Source organism: Marmota marmota, unplaced genomic scaffold (assembly GCF_001458135.2).
Source record: "Marmota marmota marmota unplaced genomic scaffold, marMar, whole genome shotgun sequence".
NCBI lineage: Eukaryota > Metazoa > Chordata > Mammalia > Rodentia > Sciuridae > Marmota > Marmota marmota.
In genome coordinates this window covers 995,154-1,013,182 of record NW_026000000.1, presented here as the reverse complement: position 1 = coordinate 1,013,182, position 18,029 = coordinate 995,154, and the positions used below count along the sequence as shown (strand labels likewise).

Genomic DNA, 18,029 nt, shown 5'->3' with positions numbered 1-18,029 from the left:
TTTTAATATATATATATATATATATATATATATATATATATATATATATATATAACACCAGAAGAGGTAGCTTTTTCCATGACAAACTGGATCCTTACAGGCTGAGGGAGGAAGCTACACACATGGAGATGAGGGTGCTCCAGGGCCTGTGGGTCTAGAGTGAACCAACACTCCCAACTTACACCCACTCATGCTGATGAGACCCAGATCTCCTGCCAGTGTGTTGAGTGGGTGCAAAAGTGAGCTGGTGCTGGGAACATGGGATGCTGCTTTGGACATAAGCCAACCAAGGGCGAGGCTGGACTCTGTGTTTCCCACAATGACCCTTCCAGTCCATCTCCAGGTGACCATGTGAGCACAAGTACAAGCACAATGCTATGGAAAGCAGGTGACCCCAAAACTGGTGAATCATGGGTTCTCTACTGGGGCCATGCAGTGGATGGCAGTTTGTGTCACTGTCTTGTGTTCCCAGAGGGGAATGGCTGATCTGATGGACTAGAATTCAGGCTGTACACTAGGCATAGTCTCCCTTGTGTGTGTTCAGGTGTTCTCCTTATCTTGTTTTTTTTTTAACTACTTTTAAAAATGCACTGAGTATGGGTTAAAAACCAACCAACAAATTGATCTCAACACCCATCTATAGCCCAGGAGGACAGGAGCCCACATGCTTAAATTCCTTCTCAGTGTTGACAGGGAGCTAATTCTCTTTGTACAATATAAAAAGCTGAGTGATATTGCATAGGAGTACCAGGAAAAAAGTAAAATATTCATATTTAGGGTTCTCATTTATAGATTTACACACAAAAATATACAGTTACAATTTTTGAGTGATTTTTTTAAGTTGTGATTTCAATTAACTTTCTTCTGTTGCCTCCAATTAAATGACTGTTATACAGATGTATTTAAAATCAAATCTGATCATTCCCTTGTCAACACCATTTTAACAGTTTATAAAGAGAACATAATAAAGATAATCAGGAAAATTCAAAGCTAGGTCAAAAGAGTAATATGATATATTTTTTTAATTAAGTGTGAATAAATTATAAGATGTTCTCCAAATATTAAACATAACTAAGAAGAAATTCATTTCTTGGAAATTAATAGTTTCATGTGAATATTCATAATGTTTATCATGCAATGCTAGTTCAAATTGGTGGAATTCATGTATAAGAATAGAGGGCTGCCCTTATCTCATTTGGGTTTCATGGTCTTATATCTTGAGAGCTTTACCCTAATCAGTGCATTAATCCACTGGTAGCGATTAACTGTGTTGTAGCTGTGGGCAGGTAAGTTGTGGCTGGAGGGACAGGGTCAATAGGGGCACAGTTTGGGGGATATATATTTTCTCATTGTTGAAAGGAGCTCTCTGTCTGCTTCTTGGTGGCCAAGGCCTGACCTGCTTTCCTGTACCATACTCTTCCACCATGATGTTCTGCCTCATCTCTAGTCCTGAGGAATAGAGTGGCTGTCTGTGGAATAAGACCTCCAAAACTCTGAGTCCCAAAATAAACTTTTCCTCCATTAATTGGTCTTGTCAGTTCTTTTGGTCACAGAAGTAAAAAAGCCAACTACAACAAATTCTCTATTGGAATTTTTGCCTGTTTTTTTTTTTTTCAATTTGTTCTTTTAAATAGACACTTATATCATGTAGATATACATGATTATAGAGTGTATTTTGACATATTATACATATGTGGAGTATAACTTATTCTAGTAAGGATCCCGTTCTTATGGTTGGACACTGCACATGTATTCATATATGAACAGAGGAAGGTATGTCCCGTTCATTCTCCTGTCTTTCCTATTCCCATCCACCTCCCCCACTTCATTCTCCTTTGTCTAAATCAATGAACGGAACTTCCCTGCCCTTCATTGTGTGTTAGCATCCACATATCAGAGAGAACATTTGGCCTTTAGCATTTTTGTTGCACATGTTTTTAAAAAGAGTATACAATGAAGATTTTTAAACAGCTTTGTCGAGTTCCAGTTAGCATACAACACATCCATTGTTTATAAAGTGTATGATTTGACCTGTTTAACAAACATAAGCACCATAAAACTATCATGACCATCAAGGTAAAGAACATACCCATCACTCCCAGATGGTGTTTCCTGTCCCTGAATACCTCTCCTTCTGTTCCTCCTCCACACACTGTTCCCTTCATTTCCAGACAGTTGCTGATCTTGTTTTTGTCATTTGGTTTTCAGAATTACATATTGTTGGGATTATATAGTATGTACTATTATTTTTGTCTATTTACTCAGTGTGATTATTCTGAGATTTATTCATATTAGTGAGTGTATCAATATTTTATTTCCCTTTTTCTGTTGAATAATATTCCTGTGAATTGATATGCCACCATTAGTTTATTGATGTTGATCTCTTGAAGGATATTTGAATTATTGCTATTTTGATTTCATTACAAATAAAAGTGATGTGAACAGTCATGTACATAAATCTTTGCATAAATACATGATTTTATTTCTTGTAGGTAAATACTTAGGAGGAACAGGGTCATATGATGGGTGTATATTTAATAATTTTTAAAAACTGCCAAACTTCCAAAAACTGTTGTGCCACTTTAATTCTTTATTATTATTATTATTTATATATGACAGCAGAATGCATTACAATTCTGATTACACATATAGAGCGCAATTTTTCATATCTCTGGTTGTATACAAAGTGTATTCACACCAATTCATGTCTTCATACATGTACTTTGGATAATAATGATCATCACATTCCACCATCATTAATAACTCCATGCCCCTTCCCTTCCCCTCCCACCCCTCTGTCCTATCTGGAGTTCATCTAATCCTCCTATGCTCCCTCTCCCTATCCCACTATGAATCAGCCTCCTTATATCAAAGAAAACATTTGACATTTGTTTTTTTGTGATTGTGCCACTTTAATTCTAATAAAGACACATTGTAATAGATTTTTTGTGGGATCTCCTTATAGATTTAATTCACATTTTCCTAATAATATTGAACATATTTTTGTGTTCTAATTTTGAATAGTATGCTTTCTTGAGTTCAGTGCTTAGCCAGATCTTTTCCTTTTTAAAAAGATTGTATTATTTTATTATTGTGTTTTGACAACTCTTTATATATATATATATATATATATATATTTTTTTAAATGTTTTTCAGTTGTAGATAGACATAATACCTTTATTTTATTTTTTTATGTGGTGCTGAGGATCGAACCCAGGGCCTCACACATGCTAGGCGAGCACTCTACCACTGAGCCACAACCCCAGCCCCTATATTTTGAATATGTATGCTTTACTGATGTGTTATTTGGAAATAATGTCTCACAAATTCTGGTATAACTTGAATTCTTCTAATTGTATTGTGAGATACGATGACAATATGGACTATATTGCTCCATGCTCCGTGAGATTCACTTGACATGATGTGTTATTAATGATGTTTTCACTGAGCCATGTATATTAACATAATGATATTATAGAAAAAAATCCATTATGTGCCATGTGTATCAGTGACCTGGCTCATTGAAAAATTGATGACTCTCAAAATTTAAGAACTCCCATATTTTTACTACTAGCACAGCTCATTGACAGCAATGTAAAATTGGGGAGTAATAATTCTTGTTGTAAGGCAGATATTTGTGCAATATCAGTTTTTCTAATAACACTGTGTATTTTCCTCACATGGATTGTTAAGATGATTGGATATTGTAATCTATGAATAAGTACTCACCATGTGCCTGGTTCTTTCTTATAATCAATAACAAAATGATAATGAAATAGACAATTCAATCTTTTTTCAAATATGCACACTTAAAAAAATAATTTACGTAAGAAATTAAAGTCACACAGATGTAAATTATTAAATGTTTTGAATAGTTAATTGTAGCAATCAGTCATGACCTGGATATAATGAATCAGGTTAGCAAAGAGATGTCTAACTCTCTTTTCCTATGTCTAACACAGACCCATGATAGATCAATATACAGAAAAAGTCATCCTGACATAAAATGTGATTGCTTAGAAACTCTCAAGGACTCTAAAAATTTTGAAATGGTATATCATATGTCATAATGTAGAATAAGATAAAAATGACCTTGATAATTTTGAGAGAGTGACAGGATAGACCATTAGGTAAAATTTGAACATATTAAATATTTCCAATCACTAGTTCTTACTATTTTTTAACAAGACTACAGTATAAATGATCAGTTTCATTTCCTGGGAGGAGAAAAAGTCTAACATTTCAAAGCACCATTTATACATGGGAGGGCAAAACACTTCTTAGCTCAACTTCACAGCACCCATAGCATCTTGAAATAAAATCAAAGATTAATCATTCAGCAAAAGCCATATAACATTTACCCCTTAATTTACTGAACGATTGAAGTGATAAAAGCTTGTTATAAACATTTTCCCCTTTGCAATACAGTTTAGAGTGAATACATATACTCAGAGTAAGGGGCCATATTCAGACATTGCACTAACAATAGCTCAACATAGTCCATGCTCCCTGGAATGGAAAGATCACTTCAATGAATTTAGAGGATTTAAATTTAATGTGATTATAAATCCTTCTTTAAAAATTTTAAAATATAAATAATATTATTCATTGTGAACTGAGTCTGGGAACAGATATGACTTTACGTAAATACAGCTCAAAAAAGGAAAGCTAATATATTTATCATATTTGCTTAATAACCTGATACAACCTGTAGCAATAAAAAAAATATTTGGAAATATATGGAAACTAAAAACAAAACAGGAAGAAAACACATATGTAAATTCAATAAAGAATAAAACTACAATCATGCCTAAATGTATGAATGGAATTATCCACTTAGGAAATCTATGAAAATTTTCTGAATAAAATGTTATACGAATGAGAAAAACATTAGAGGAATATTTCAGGGCCCTGAGTGTTATAAGCTTATTAAGAAAACATTGCTCTTAGGCTTCAGGGCTGACCTTTACAAATGCTTATGAATTTAAGGACAAAAGGATCAAACACCTCAAGAGACCATGAGATGGATGGGATAGTAAACCACCTGGGATGCTATTTGTCTTTATCAAAAATATTAATAATCTCCTAATGTTGTATGGAGTATACAGTAATTGTCCTAGCATATGTGATTATCCAAACTGATTGCATGTTTTTATTTAGTTTTATTTTTGTTTGTTTTAGCTTTGGAGCTTGTAACCATCCAAGTAAGATATGTTGCAACTTGTCTAGACCTAAAATGTTCTGTCTCTGAAGAATTACCACTACTACAAAAATACACTCTTAGATAAAACATAACTTACCAACTGCTTAATTATATACAAATAATATGAATTTGCCTCCTACTCAAAATGAAAAAGAGCAAGACAACAAAAGAAAGACAGCATCTTAGTAAATATGATGTCAGAAAAAGGGAACTTCATCCTGTATCAGAAATGGATAGTCCTTTCTTTTTAAAAAAATAATTTTATTTATTTATTTATATGTGATGCTGAGGATCAAACCCAGTTCCTCACACATGGTAGGCAAGCACTCTACCACTGAGCCCAGCCCCAGCCCTGGATAGTCCTTTAGACACATAAATAGAGGAGCTGATTTAAAAGTACATTATAAACCAAACTCAAAAAGCCATTGAAAAAGAGTACTAGTTAACTATTTTTGGTCAACTCAAAATACTAGTCTAACTAGAGAAGATTATGTATATTTTTCGGGGGAATGTTATCTAAAGCAAACTTAGTTTCTTTCATACAAAACAATTTAATGCGTGAGCTAGTAGTCTTTTGAGCCATTTATTTACTGGGATAGAATTTTCTGGTCTTCACACCTGATTTGGGTAAAAGCAGCAGAGCCTGTAACTTTCAGATATAGCAGTCTCCTTTCAGATTAGGACAGCTCCTATGTTTAACAGATAAGGGATGGGAATAAAAACTTTTACCACTCTCCATATATATAGCACACAATATTCACAAGAAGAAAAACCCAGAAGACAGAATAATGATTCAAACATACTTAGGGAAAGGGGATTTGTTCCATAAAAGAGGGTTATGCCAAAGGCAGAGCATGGTTCTAATACACCTCTAAGAACTTTGGAAGCCTCTGCAGAGTAAACTTGGTAGTTTAATACTCTCAGGGAGAGGGACACCAAATTTTAGTTTCTCATAGTAGTCATTGATTCTGGCCTTTCATACCACATCATCTTAGTTTAGAATCTACCTGATGAGTGGAACAGAACAGTTATCTTTAACAGGAACAGGCAGAATCCTTGAAGAAGGCTATGAAGTGTACCACATTCACACTTCACTGACTACAGCAATGAGGGCTGAGTCAGATTTTATTAAAGAATAAGGTGAACATCATTACTGTGTCCTTACCACACCACCAATCACATAGAGACTTTGACTTCAAATGAAATGTCCTGCAAGGACAGGGAATGTCCTATCAAACAATACAGGAGATAGAGGGCACAATGCTTAAAGTCACACTTTAAAAAAATGCTTAAAGTCACACTTAAATATATATATATATATATATATATATATATATATATGTATTTTTTTTTTCCCTGAGATCTTCTCAGTTACACTATATCTAACTCTATACCCAAACTTTCTTGTCTCCCCACCCACAGGCCATACACATACATACCCAGATACCACTTTAGGGAGAAAAGCAGAAGGAAGGATTGGCATCACTCAAAGAATGAGTATGTTTTATCTAAGAGAGACTGAATAATAAACAGGTGAGCTAATTGAATAATTAGATGATTTATTCATTTATTTCTCCTCTTTAGGTAACAAGATTATGGAGACTTGGGATGTAGGTTGGATTTGTTATTGTCTGAATAGAAGAAATGTCATATTCTCTGCAGATCTGAGGATTAATTTTGGCAGTAAACTACTGTGATCTAGCTATACAAATAATGTGAAGGACAGTGTGAGTAAGGGGGAAAATTGTGAAATTAATGGTCAAGGGAAAAAACAGAGAAGTCCAAAGAAGGAAAACAATAGTCAAGTAAGTAGAAGAGAACACACAGAATCTGCAGAAGCCAAAATATAAAGAGTAGAATAAACTATTGAAGATAAGAGTGGAGAATACATAAAGGAAAACCATTGAGATTCATGGAGCATTGATCTGGGATGGCCCACCTATGAATTAGATTAAAGGAAAAGGGTAAAAGACTGGGAATGGAAAAATCAAATAATTAAAAGATATATTTTTCCTCATTTAAAGTAGATCACATTTTAAAAATTGAATTTCCAGACAAACTTAATGAGAAATGCTATATAAGATATCTCCTCCTGGAATTTTCAAATGTTAATGACCAAGAAATATAGGAGCTTAAAAGGGAAAATCACCCAAAGATATAAGAATTAGATTGGCCTCTAAACATCATTAAACTCTGGAATATATTAAACAACCATCTGCTGAGTTCATAAGAGGGACAAGTTTCAGCTTCAAAATTCTATCCTAGAAAATATGTTAAATTTAATCATATGAGAAAGAAATTTTGAAACATATAAGGACTCAGAAAATAAAATAACAAATATCTTTTCTAAATAACCCACAGGAATTCAAAAAGGATAATCAATACTTAAGACTTTTGTATAAAGTTAGGGAAGGTATGTGTTATAATGTACTGAAAATGAGAAATTTGATAATTAATATTATTGTGATTACTATTCATGAAATCTAGCATTTATTAAGCATCATTCTAAGTTTTTTAATTGTATTAAGGTATTTAATCTATAAATAATTTATATAAGGGAAACAATACAATAATTCCTACCCTAGTAATCTTACTTTACAAAGAATAAAAATTAATTCAATTATGTAAAACATAATGATCTATATTTATAACTGGTAAAATGTTACGGAATTTCTAAATATGGATACAGGTCCAAACAAATAGTGATATCAAAGCTTATTCTTGAAGCTAGTTAGAATGGAACTTCATGGAGAATAAAACCAGTTCAAAATGCTAGAAGAGTAACTTTGTTTTGCTATGCCAAACATTAATATTTATCCTCTCATTGTAGCTTTGAATATCTGATCTCTGGAAAAGTAATGTTTATAATATTCTCAAATCTGTTTGCTTGCTTTTCATAAGAAAGTGTATATTGCAAGGCATTAAGCAATTCAGCAAAACCTTGTATCTAAATAAAATATGAAAAAGGGTTAGGGATGTGACTTAATGGTTTATTGCTTCTGAGTTCAATCCCTAGTACCTAACCAATAAATTAATAAATAAAAATAATAATAATAATAACAAAATTAAACCATTTGTTTTAGCAAATTATCAATTCATTTTTTCCTGATTATTTTTTGCTAAGCATATAAAATGACCTGGTCATTTTGATTATTTGGATTCAGACTATATTTTTTTTCATTTCTTCTCAGAAATATGGCTCCTCTTACCAGAAACATGCCAGCTATCAGGAGAGGTAATATTAATACAATGCAAAGTCAATGGAAAATCAAAGGCATTCATAAAGTAATATATTGTTTTATGCAATTAGAAGAAAAGAGGCTTATAATGTGTGGTCCTTAATGCAGCATATGTTATAGGGGTCAAAACATTCAGGTTGGCAAGCTATAATGTATAGAGAAGAATTTATAGGAACCTGGCTTGATCTCAGCCTTAAGTCATGATCAGTGTAGATAGAAAAGAATCCAGAAGTTACTTTATAAAGGTGAAGGTAATATAGTCTAGGCAGAATTAGAAGTGAAGGACATAACAAGAAGAATAACATTTAGACTCAAGAGATAATCCAGATTGGTCTGAAAGTTTAACTTGAAATTCAAAACAATGGGCAGTTCAAAATCCTACATTTGATTGTATTGCAACCTATAACTAACAGGACATTGAAAGTGGTTTTAATTTCTGTGTTAAAAGCCCCTTTATCTATTCAATGCTCAACAAGAAACCAAGATCTGTAATGAAATAAAAGTGACATCTAAATGAAGGAGGACTATATAATAAAGCATTAAAAAAGTGGTAGAGATGAAATTAGGCAAAGCAGGCATCTTTTGCTTCATTAATGTCCTTTGGGCTTGCTTGTAAGAAGTAGTAAATGTTAAATATTCTAAAAAGCCCTGTAAGCTCATCTTACAAGCACTGATTAAAAGAACTGAATACCAAATGTAACCATCAGATTTCCTTTGCATTTATCTGCTACCAAGAATACTAAGTATTTTCTTATCTCCATCACTCTCTGAAGTTTTCTTGCAATGTGCCTATCTATACATATTCATCACTCTGACAGCAGAATCAAGAATAAAAATTCAGATAAGAAAACATGATGTGCATTCCTTTATCTTTTAAATATGGGACATACATAAAAATAGATATATGAAGACTGCTTCTTAGAATGAACAATGAAAATAAGCAGAGTATAATCTCCATTTTATCCTGATAAAGGTAGAAAAGTGGCACATTCTGATTATTTGGATGTGGTTATTCGTAACTCCTCTTTATTCTCCTAAAGTCAATAATAAAGGGGTCATCTATAAAAACTCCTAGATTTATTGCCTTCATGATTATCCATACCACAAAGCACTCAGGCAATGGGAAGATGAATCTAAGCACATAGCATAGTTTTGAAGTTGTAACAATTTTAGGGCAGACTAGGTAAGCTTGCATTGTACACTTGAAGTGCTCAAAGACAAGGGGCAAGTTCAACATTTGAGTAATTTCTCCAGCAGTGTACTTTTAAAACTCACATTCTCTGAATTACATAGAGAAGAGTGTTTTGCCACTTTGCATTGCTTTATTTTGTCAGGGACTAATAAAACTTTTTTTGGCAATTTACCTATATTATACCAATTAGTAACATTCCTAAAGTAAGCAAGACATTTTTGCTAAAGTTTTATATTGGTTAATTTGGTATTTTTATTGCAAGATATTTTTTTTTATTTTTGCTATTAATTATTTCAATTAACAAAAGGGAATGATTAGTTTGTATTATTTTGAGGTATACAGCGCATGAAAAAAACAAGCTAAATCAATGAAGGGATTTTTTTTTAAAAAATCACACATATTGCTCTGTACTTTTGAAATTTATACAACCCTTAGTGGTAAATCAACTGAAAATAACTGAGGGTATCTTAAGAGTATTTTTAAAAGAAACATAACAGTTTACATCAATGCAAATCAGTTAGTTTTCATTTAACCTTCAAGTTTATTTTACAATATTCAATTAGAACTCTGCATTTAAAAGTAAAATTAAAAGATATTCATATCTAATCTTGCCTCCTTCTAAAACCACAGGAGAAACAGCTGAGAAATTCAATTCTTGAAAGAATTCCAAATTCTTCTGCCCAGCTGTTGACTTTTTTGAAAATTCTGATGAGAACTTAAGAACAAAAACATGACTAAAATAATAAATTACAATGCGTGTTCATAAATTTTTTCTGAAACTAAGACACTACTAGCTTTTCTTGCAAAAAGAAGCTCAACTCCTTAAACTAGATTCTTATTTGTAATTCAAACCCCAGGTCACTCCAATAGGACCTTTAAAAAAAATGTTTTCTATCACTCTTCTTTCCTAAAAGCCAGGTCTTAAAGGTTGGCATTTACTTTTCAGATTTCAACACCTCTGCCCTTCCTTCCTCCCTTTAACAAGCACTCTACTCTGGCACAAGAACATCGGCAATAGGAATCTCTTCAGAGAAGAAAAAGCCCCACAAATATGTGGTTTTGCATATTAATATGCTTTGTTCTTAAAGCATTCCCTTCAGAATATTCAAAGTAATAAACAATATTTCTATTATCAATTTATATTCTCAGGGAATGACTGAATTTAATTTAATATTAGTCTCTATTTCATGACTCAGATAAGCAATTACATATGATAATGAAGAGCTATACACACATGAAAAATTGACAGTTTCATTCTGCATTATGTTCTCCACTTGCATCCATTTTCCAGCAAACCAACAGAAAAATTAAAGCAATAGCAATCTCTCAGACTTTTAATATTCTGCACACCTTGATTTTAGATGTTATGTTTCTCTTAAAATTGATAAATTCATATTTTCCTGTCTTCTATTACCTATGGCAATAGGATTTGGAAAAATGTATTCCTATATAAGGTCCTTTTGTTGAAACAATTGCTGTGTCTACATTTCCATATGACTTTTGGGAAAAAAATCTCTGTTGGATGACAAAGAAACTGAGGCAAACACTTTCATTTTACTGCAAAGAACTGATACTTGAGAAAACCAGTAAATAGACATCATTATGTAAGCAGGATTTCAATGACATGAGAATAATTGTGAATAATTGACAACATATAGATGATGGTTGTAAGTTAGATCTCTAAACCAACAATCTACTTATAATTTTCTTCATGAGCTATAGCTCTTGATTATTAAAATGTTAACATGAAGTTTTAAACATTTATTTAAATGTAAAATAAAACATACTATACCTTATTTGTAGATCTTGGGCATACTATTCAGAAACATGACCATGCAAATTCCTGCAAATACAAAGAACTGATTAAGTCAAAGTCATTTCCAAATTTGAACTGGAACAATAAATATGTAATTAAGAAAAACTGCTCACACTCTTATATTTCTTCATAATTTATGGTACTAACATATGAATTAATTATCCCATGATTTCTTAAGATATAAACAAATATAATACATATGTGTGGGTAACATTAAAAAATCACATCATTTTAGAAGCAAATTCTTCCAATTTCACAAAATGTATGAGATAATGGGCAAAGTATGAAGATATGCATATTGTTGTAAGGCATGATGTAATGTGGGGCATGTTGCATCAGAAAAGAGGAAAGTTAACTTGCTGGCTGCTACCTGCTGCCCAGTCCTGGGGCCGCATGTGGCTAAGAGAGCACCTAGCGATTAGACAGAAGGCATTGCCATGGGTTGTGATGAAGAATCCACCACCTCTAGGAATGGACAGCTGGTGTCTCCCATTACTGCCTATAGGATGAGTGTAAATGTAAATTCTCCCCACCCTGCTGACCTTAACCCTGATTGGCTCCTGTACATTATATTGGCTGTGTGTGTTTTCTCAATAAAAGAGATCCTGCTTTGACTGTTCTCCCTGGCGTGTGTGTCTGATTGTCCTCCAGCAAGGGAGGGCTGGATGTGGATGGCCAGTCGACCTTTACCTTTCTTGGTTCGTCCTGGTTGAGGCGTGCTCCCCCAATCTCTCCCACAGGTCAGAAGGGAAAAGGGGGTTAAAACCCCTGACATATTGTCAGTAAATTTGATAAACTACATTTTTAAATTAAAAGAGATTGACAAATATACTTGGATATATATGATATCTATACTTGAGTAATAAAATCATTTACAGAAAAATAGCCTTCTTTTTATACATATACTTTGTGTGTGTGTTCATTTATTCAGACATGCAAAATAATATATTTCACATTGCAATCTTTTCACAAAAATTGAAATAAAGTTTGAGTAAAATAATTGATACAGTCATAACTTGTTTAGGATTATTTTTCACATCTTAAAAATCTAACTTGTGTTGGCTTCAGGGTGAGATATCTAAGTTAATATTTGGAAGAAGATAATGAAACTGTTATTTGGAAAAACATTAACATTATGTTTTCTTTATATTTGCCAGATTTCTTTGCAAATCACATTCTCTCCTATCCTTAAAATATCAATAATAAACACTATAAGACATTCTAATTCTGAAACTAACCATAGCTTCAGGACAACATGTTCACTTTAAAAAATATTAAAATGGTAAATTAAAAGGGTAGATCAGATGTATTTGTTAACATGAATATAAAAGCAAAAACAAAATCACATATGGTGAAAGAAGGAGACACAGTCACAGAGTCACAGAGGTGGAAGGAAACTTGGTGATCATGGAGTTTGAACCCCATATTTGGAGACTAGAAAATATTCCCCAAAAGACAATGTTTTATTTAAATTCATGCAGCACATTTATAACAGGACTGGAATTATAAGCCCTCCTAAAAAGAACTACTGTGTTTCAAAAAAAATTATCATTACATGAAAAGAAATTCAACTCTATGAAGTTCCTGTAAATAATTCACTTGCTGGATTTAGAATATTTATTTGTGAAAATGAGATGAATATAAAGTGGATCTAAATCATATCCTAATACATTAAGGTGATGCCAAGATGTTATGATTAAATTATTTGTTCTTAAGACACTTTAAAAGAATTCAACTTCATTTTTAATTTTTTGAACTTTATTCTCCATGTTTGTATTTCTTATGTAATTTTTCATCAAAGGATTGAAATATTTTCCAAATATATATTTCATTTAAAAATGTACAAATTTCAGAGTTTCTTAAAATTTACTGTGCATCCTTTAATAAAAATTTTTTAAATAAAACAAAGGCATTTAATTAAAGCCTCCCATGACTGTTTCTCAATTTTTAAGTTAGTATTCCTTAACTTTTACCTACATATAAAATTTATTATAAGCAAAAAATCAAAACACATTCCCAAAAGGATTTGCTGTAGTTTGCTAATTATTTGACTGTTTTGCATATAGTTATATAATACATTTTTATCAATCACATTGTAGCAGGTGTATTTGGCATTTTTCATCCCACTTGGAATATATCAGTAAAGAACATCTCAAAAATCTTCCACTCTGTCACTTAAATGCAGCAGTACCCTGGGGGGGAAATGTTTATCAATTAAAAATAAGTAAATTATGTATAATACTAAAAAGTGATTCATTTTAAGGGAGAAAACTTTTTTTTTTCCTTTTTGGTGATGGAACAGTCTAGAAGTAGGGTGGGATCAACTTGTGATATTGAACAGGGCAAACCAGGGAGAGATTTCAGCAATCTTATATAATCATGACCTATTTTACATAAAAAGCCTATGATAAAAGTTATTAGGTTTTAGTAATTGTTCTAACTTTGTTAGTGATAAATGTTAAACTTGCTCAAATTTCAAAAGGAACAAAGGAATTTCATATCATTATTTTTACATTGAAAATATCTAGGTTGTTTGCATTCTGCAGATTTCTACTGGATTGCCTTTTACATTAAAAGCACTGCTATCATTTAAAAAAAAAAATCACCAAAATGTATTCTAACTCACTTTACAAAATGTGCACATACAGCAATGACAATGGATGAAACATCAACAGAAAGTTTCTCTATTTTTTAAATATTTTTAATTATTTTTTTAATAATCATTTACATTTAAATAATTGTTGGTTGCACTATTCTATATGAACATAGTACGCAAAGTCACCTAAAATGACTTGCTTTATGTCTCATTCCCAATGTACTATAATTACTGTCAGAAAACATTAGAATTTTAGGAAAACCAAGTCATATTACCTAAAGGCAATTCCCTTTTCTTTATAATTAGTGAAATACAATGGTGTTGGTCATCATAGTGAAGCCAGAATTAGACAGGCAGTCTGTATAGAGAGACAAATCAAGTCTGGTCAATCAAGGAGGCCAATTTGAGTGAGTTCAGGAAGTTGGAGAGGGATTGAAATGCTAATGCCTTTCAGAGCCCTTCCTCCACCCTTATCAGGATAACCTGCCCATGCTCCAACCAGTTGCTAAGGTAAGCTGTCCCAGGGATTGTCCCTGCAGGGAGATGCTAATTACACCTCTTTCCTGCTTAGCTCCTCCAGCCCATCTGCTTCTCACCTTTAAGAACAAAGGAAGCCTAGGACAAATAAAAAAGGCAGAATGCCCTCACTTCTTGGGATACCAGAATACCAGCTATTACCTGCTTCTCCCTCCCAGGAGAAGTCTATGTTACCCCTTTGTAAAGTAACCCTGCTTTATGCTTGCCTCCATGTTATTCTCTAATGTTATACTTCAACATGTGCTGAAGGAAAACTTATCACCTGTAACCTGCAGTATCAATATCACTTTCTAATTGTTTCTGGGACTAATTATTAAAAGATACAACACTAGATTTTAGCATCTGCTAAAATATCATTTGTGCTCCTGACCTTGTTATATCAATGATCAAGTAGCCAAGTAGATAAAAAAAATGATCAAAGCATGTACATTAAGGTTAAAAGATATTTTAATAATTATTTACATTTAAATTTTATTACAGAGGCTCATCAGCACTGTCTCTATGAAGTGTCTCTAGTACTCTTCCTTTTTTAAATATATTTTTTAGATGTTGATGGACCCTTTATTTATTCATTTATTTATATGTGGTGCTGAGAATCAAACCCAGTGCCTCACACATGCTAAGCAAGTGCTCTACCACTGTGCCGCAACCCCAGCCCTCTAGTACTATTTCTGAATGTAGATTTTGGTGTTAATGAAGGGGTCAGTCAGGGAAGGTCAAGATGACTGGATAGAGGTGCTCACCACTCACCTCCTCCAGAAGATGAACCAATGCAACAGTGTATAGCTCATTTTGAGGTGAATGATTATGGGAGAACACTGGAAAATAGCAGGAGAAAGATAAAAACCTTTTAAGATTCAGAGACCTGGCATAGAACATAGAAAGAGAAATGAAATACCATAATATTTTTGGCTCCAGTTTTAGGCTGGAGGAAAAAGAATCTCCTCTTTGCAAGAGTAAAGGTGAGAGAGAATTTCAGCAAACTTTATCAGTGTGGATGCTGGTAACTTTAGCTATTAAAGAGTTTCACAATCCTTACAGGCTTGCAGCCTAATTAGAAAAGAAACCTACAATCTGCACAGTAGCCTTATTTTGGAAAAGGACCTCTCACCTCACTTCCCAGAAAACCCCTCAGGGTTCTGTACTTAGCGCCCATCCTGAAAACAAACCTACTGTCTGAATTTCAACCATTCTGGGGACAGAAACCCTGAATGTTTCCATTTCTGGAACCTCCATAGACATTTCACTGCACTGGATCACAGAAAACAAAAACAAAAACAAACAAAAAAAATGAGGCTCAGTAGAATTACTCTGACTCTAACCTGCCGAATGCCCCACTGTTGAGGATGGGTTTTCTGAGATGGAGGATAATGGAGGGTGCCACTGATGAACTGGGAGGTGGGGGATCCTGTTTTCTGAGCCCAGGAGTGTGGCCAATTGCCAGAACTGAAGACAGTCACCTAATGGTCCCTGCCACCCCCCTACCTGGTACCCTGCTCAGGTACCTCACTGACAGAGCAGGGAAAAAAATCCTGTGGATTATCTGCTTCCCCACTCCCAGGAGATACCGTAGAGGCTTTGCACAATGCCATGCTCCTGTCTATTGTACCACCTATCCATGGTACCAGCGGAATTTTCTGGACAGTGACCATGTTCTGTTCTTGCTTACTCCCACTTGCTCTCAAGGGCAGTTCAGCTAAAGGTATGTGGGGGGGGGGTGCGGGTGGCCATCACATCTTCCACAGGAGCACCTGACTCAGGGATGGATAGAGAAACCCAGGCACATCTATGTGATTTCTATCATGGGCTGACTTTACAATGTGTCTGATCACTCACTGCTGATGGAACTGGGTATGAATGTCATAGAGGGATACTGTGATCCTTAATCCCCCTTCACTCCATGAAACACTTGTGTCTACACCACTATCTGGTCAGAGGATACTAGATTCAGGTTTCTCACTGCTCCTGGCACAGCAAGTTCCAGAGATCCTTCCAAGTAGCAGAGCTAGCATTAACAATGCTTGGGGAAATCCTCATTACTTGATAGGGGATGACATTCCCATTGTAGAAGTAGCCATACAGTATGTATTTCACACACTCTGATTTCTATACCACACCTGTCTGAACTGCTAGAGTATTCCCATTTTTTTCATGACCCACAGAGGCATTGGATTTTTCTAACTTTGCCATAGTATGCACTGTGCCAAAACTCACTAATTAAAGCCAAACAATATTCAGGTTCTACATTATGATACCTAGCTGGAAATAAAGTTAGCACTGCACAAAACAACAAACAAACAACAACAACAAAAAAAAAACTATTAACCTAATACTCATCTTCAGAAAAATGTCTCTTACTAAGCAGACTATGCCACTAAAGTGGTGGAGATATTCAATTCACTAGATGTGCAAATGTAGGAAAATCTACAGATTCCAAGAAATCAAAATGGATGAAATACCTGATAAAGAATATTAAAAAAAATGATTTTAAAAAAGCTCAGTAGGATACAAGAAAATGTAAACCGTTAAATTAAGAAGACAATTAGGAATATGAATGACAAATTCAGAAAAAAGAAAATTTAACAAGTTAATGAGAAATCTTAGAAATCAAGAGCTAAATAATTCAGATAAAATTATTTATTTGAAATTCTTAACAAAAGACTATAATAAGTGGAAGAAAGAATATCAGAGCTTGAAGACAGGTCTTTCCAATATCACACTCAGACCAAAAATAAATAATAAAAACTGAGTGAAGAAATCTTCATACAAGATCTTTAGAATACCATTAAATGATCAAACATCTGCATTATTGGTATATCCAAAAGTGAAGGTATAAAGGTTAAATACAAAGAAAACCTATTTAAAAATAAGAGCAGAAAACTTTACTAATCTTAAGAACTACATTGACATCCTTATATATGAAGCTAGTAGAACTCCAAATAAACATGGCCAGAAAATGTAATAATATCTTCATTACAGCATTATTATTATAGTCAAATTGTCAAAAGTATGGGACAAAGAATGGATTTTTAAAATTTGCAAGAGAAAAATTCCAAGTCACATTTAATGATAACCCCATTAGACTAACTAGATTTCTCAATGGAAACTCTGAAGGCTAGGAATAATACAATGACACATTCTAAATCTTGAAAGAAAAAAGTGCCATTGAAGATTACTGTACCCAACAGGATTATTACTCAGAAATAAAGAAGAAATAAAGACTTTTTAACATGACCACTAGATCAGCCTTACCATGCTTAAGGGAGTCATATAACCAGGTTGGTTGGACATAATCAATGCACAATATATGCATATATAAAAATATCACACAGAATCCCATCAATATTTACAGTTAACACATCAATTAAAAACATCTAAAAGAGAATGTCATCATCTAGTGGCAATATATATATATATATATATATATATATATATATATATATATA

At 33.3% G+C, this 18,029-nt stretch overlaps 1 protein-coding gene across 1 annotated transcript in view; it reads right to left on the bottom strand.

The window, feature by feature from the left end:
- The window catches only part of Pcdh15 (protocadherin related 15), a 1,628,869-nt gene that overhangs the window by 976,149 nt on the left and 634,691 nt on the right, over positions 1 to 18,029 (bottom strand). Inside the window, exon 3 of the mRNA XM_048807407.1 lies at positions 11,427 to 11,477. The gene's annotated coding sequence lies outside the window, so the exon portion shown is untranslated. The remainder of the gene's footprint in view (positions 1 to 11,426; positions 11,478 to 18,029) is intronic.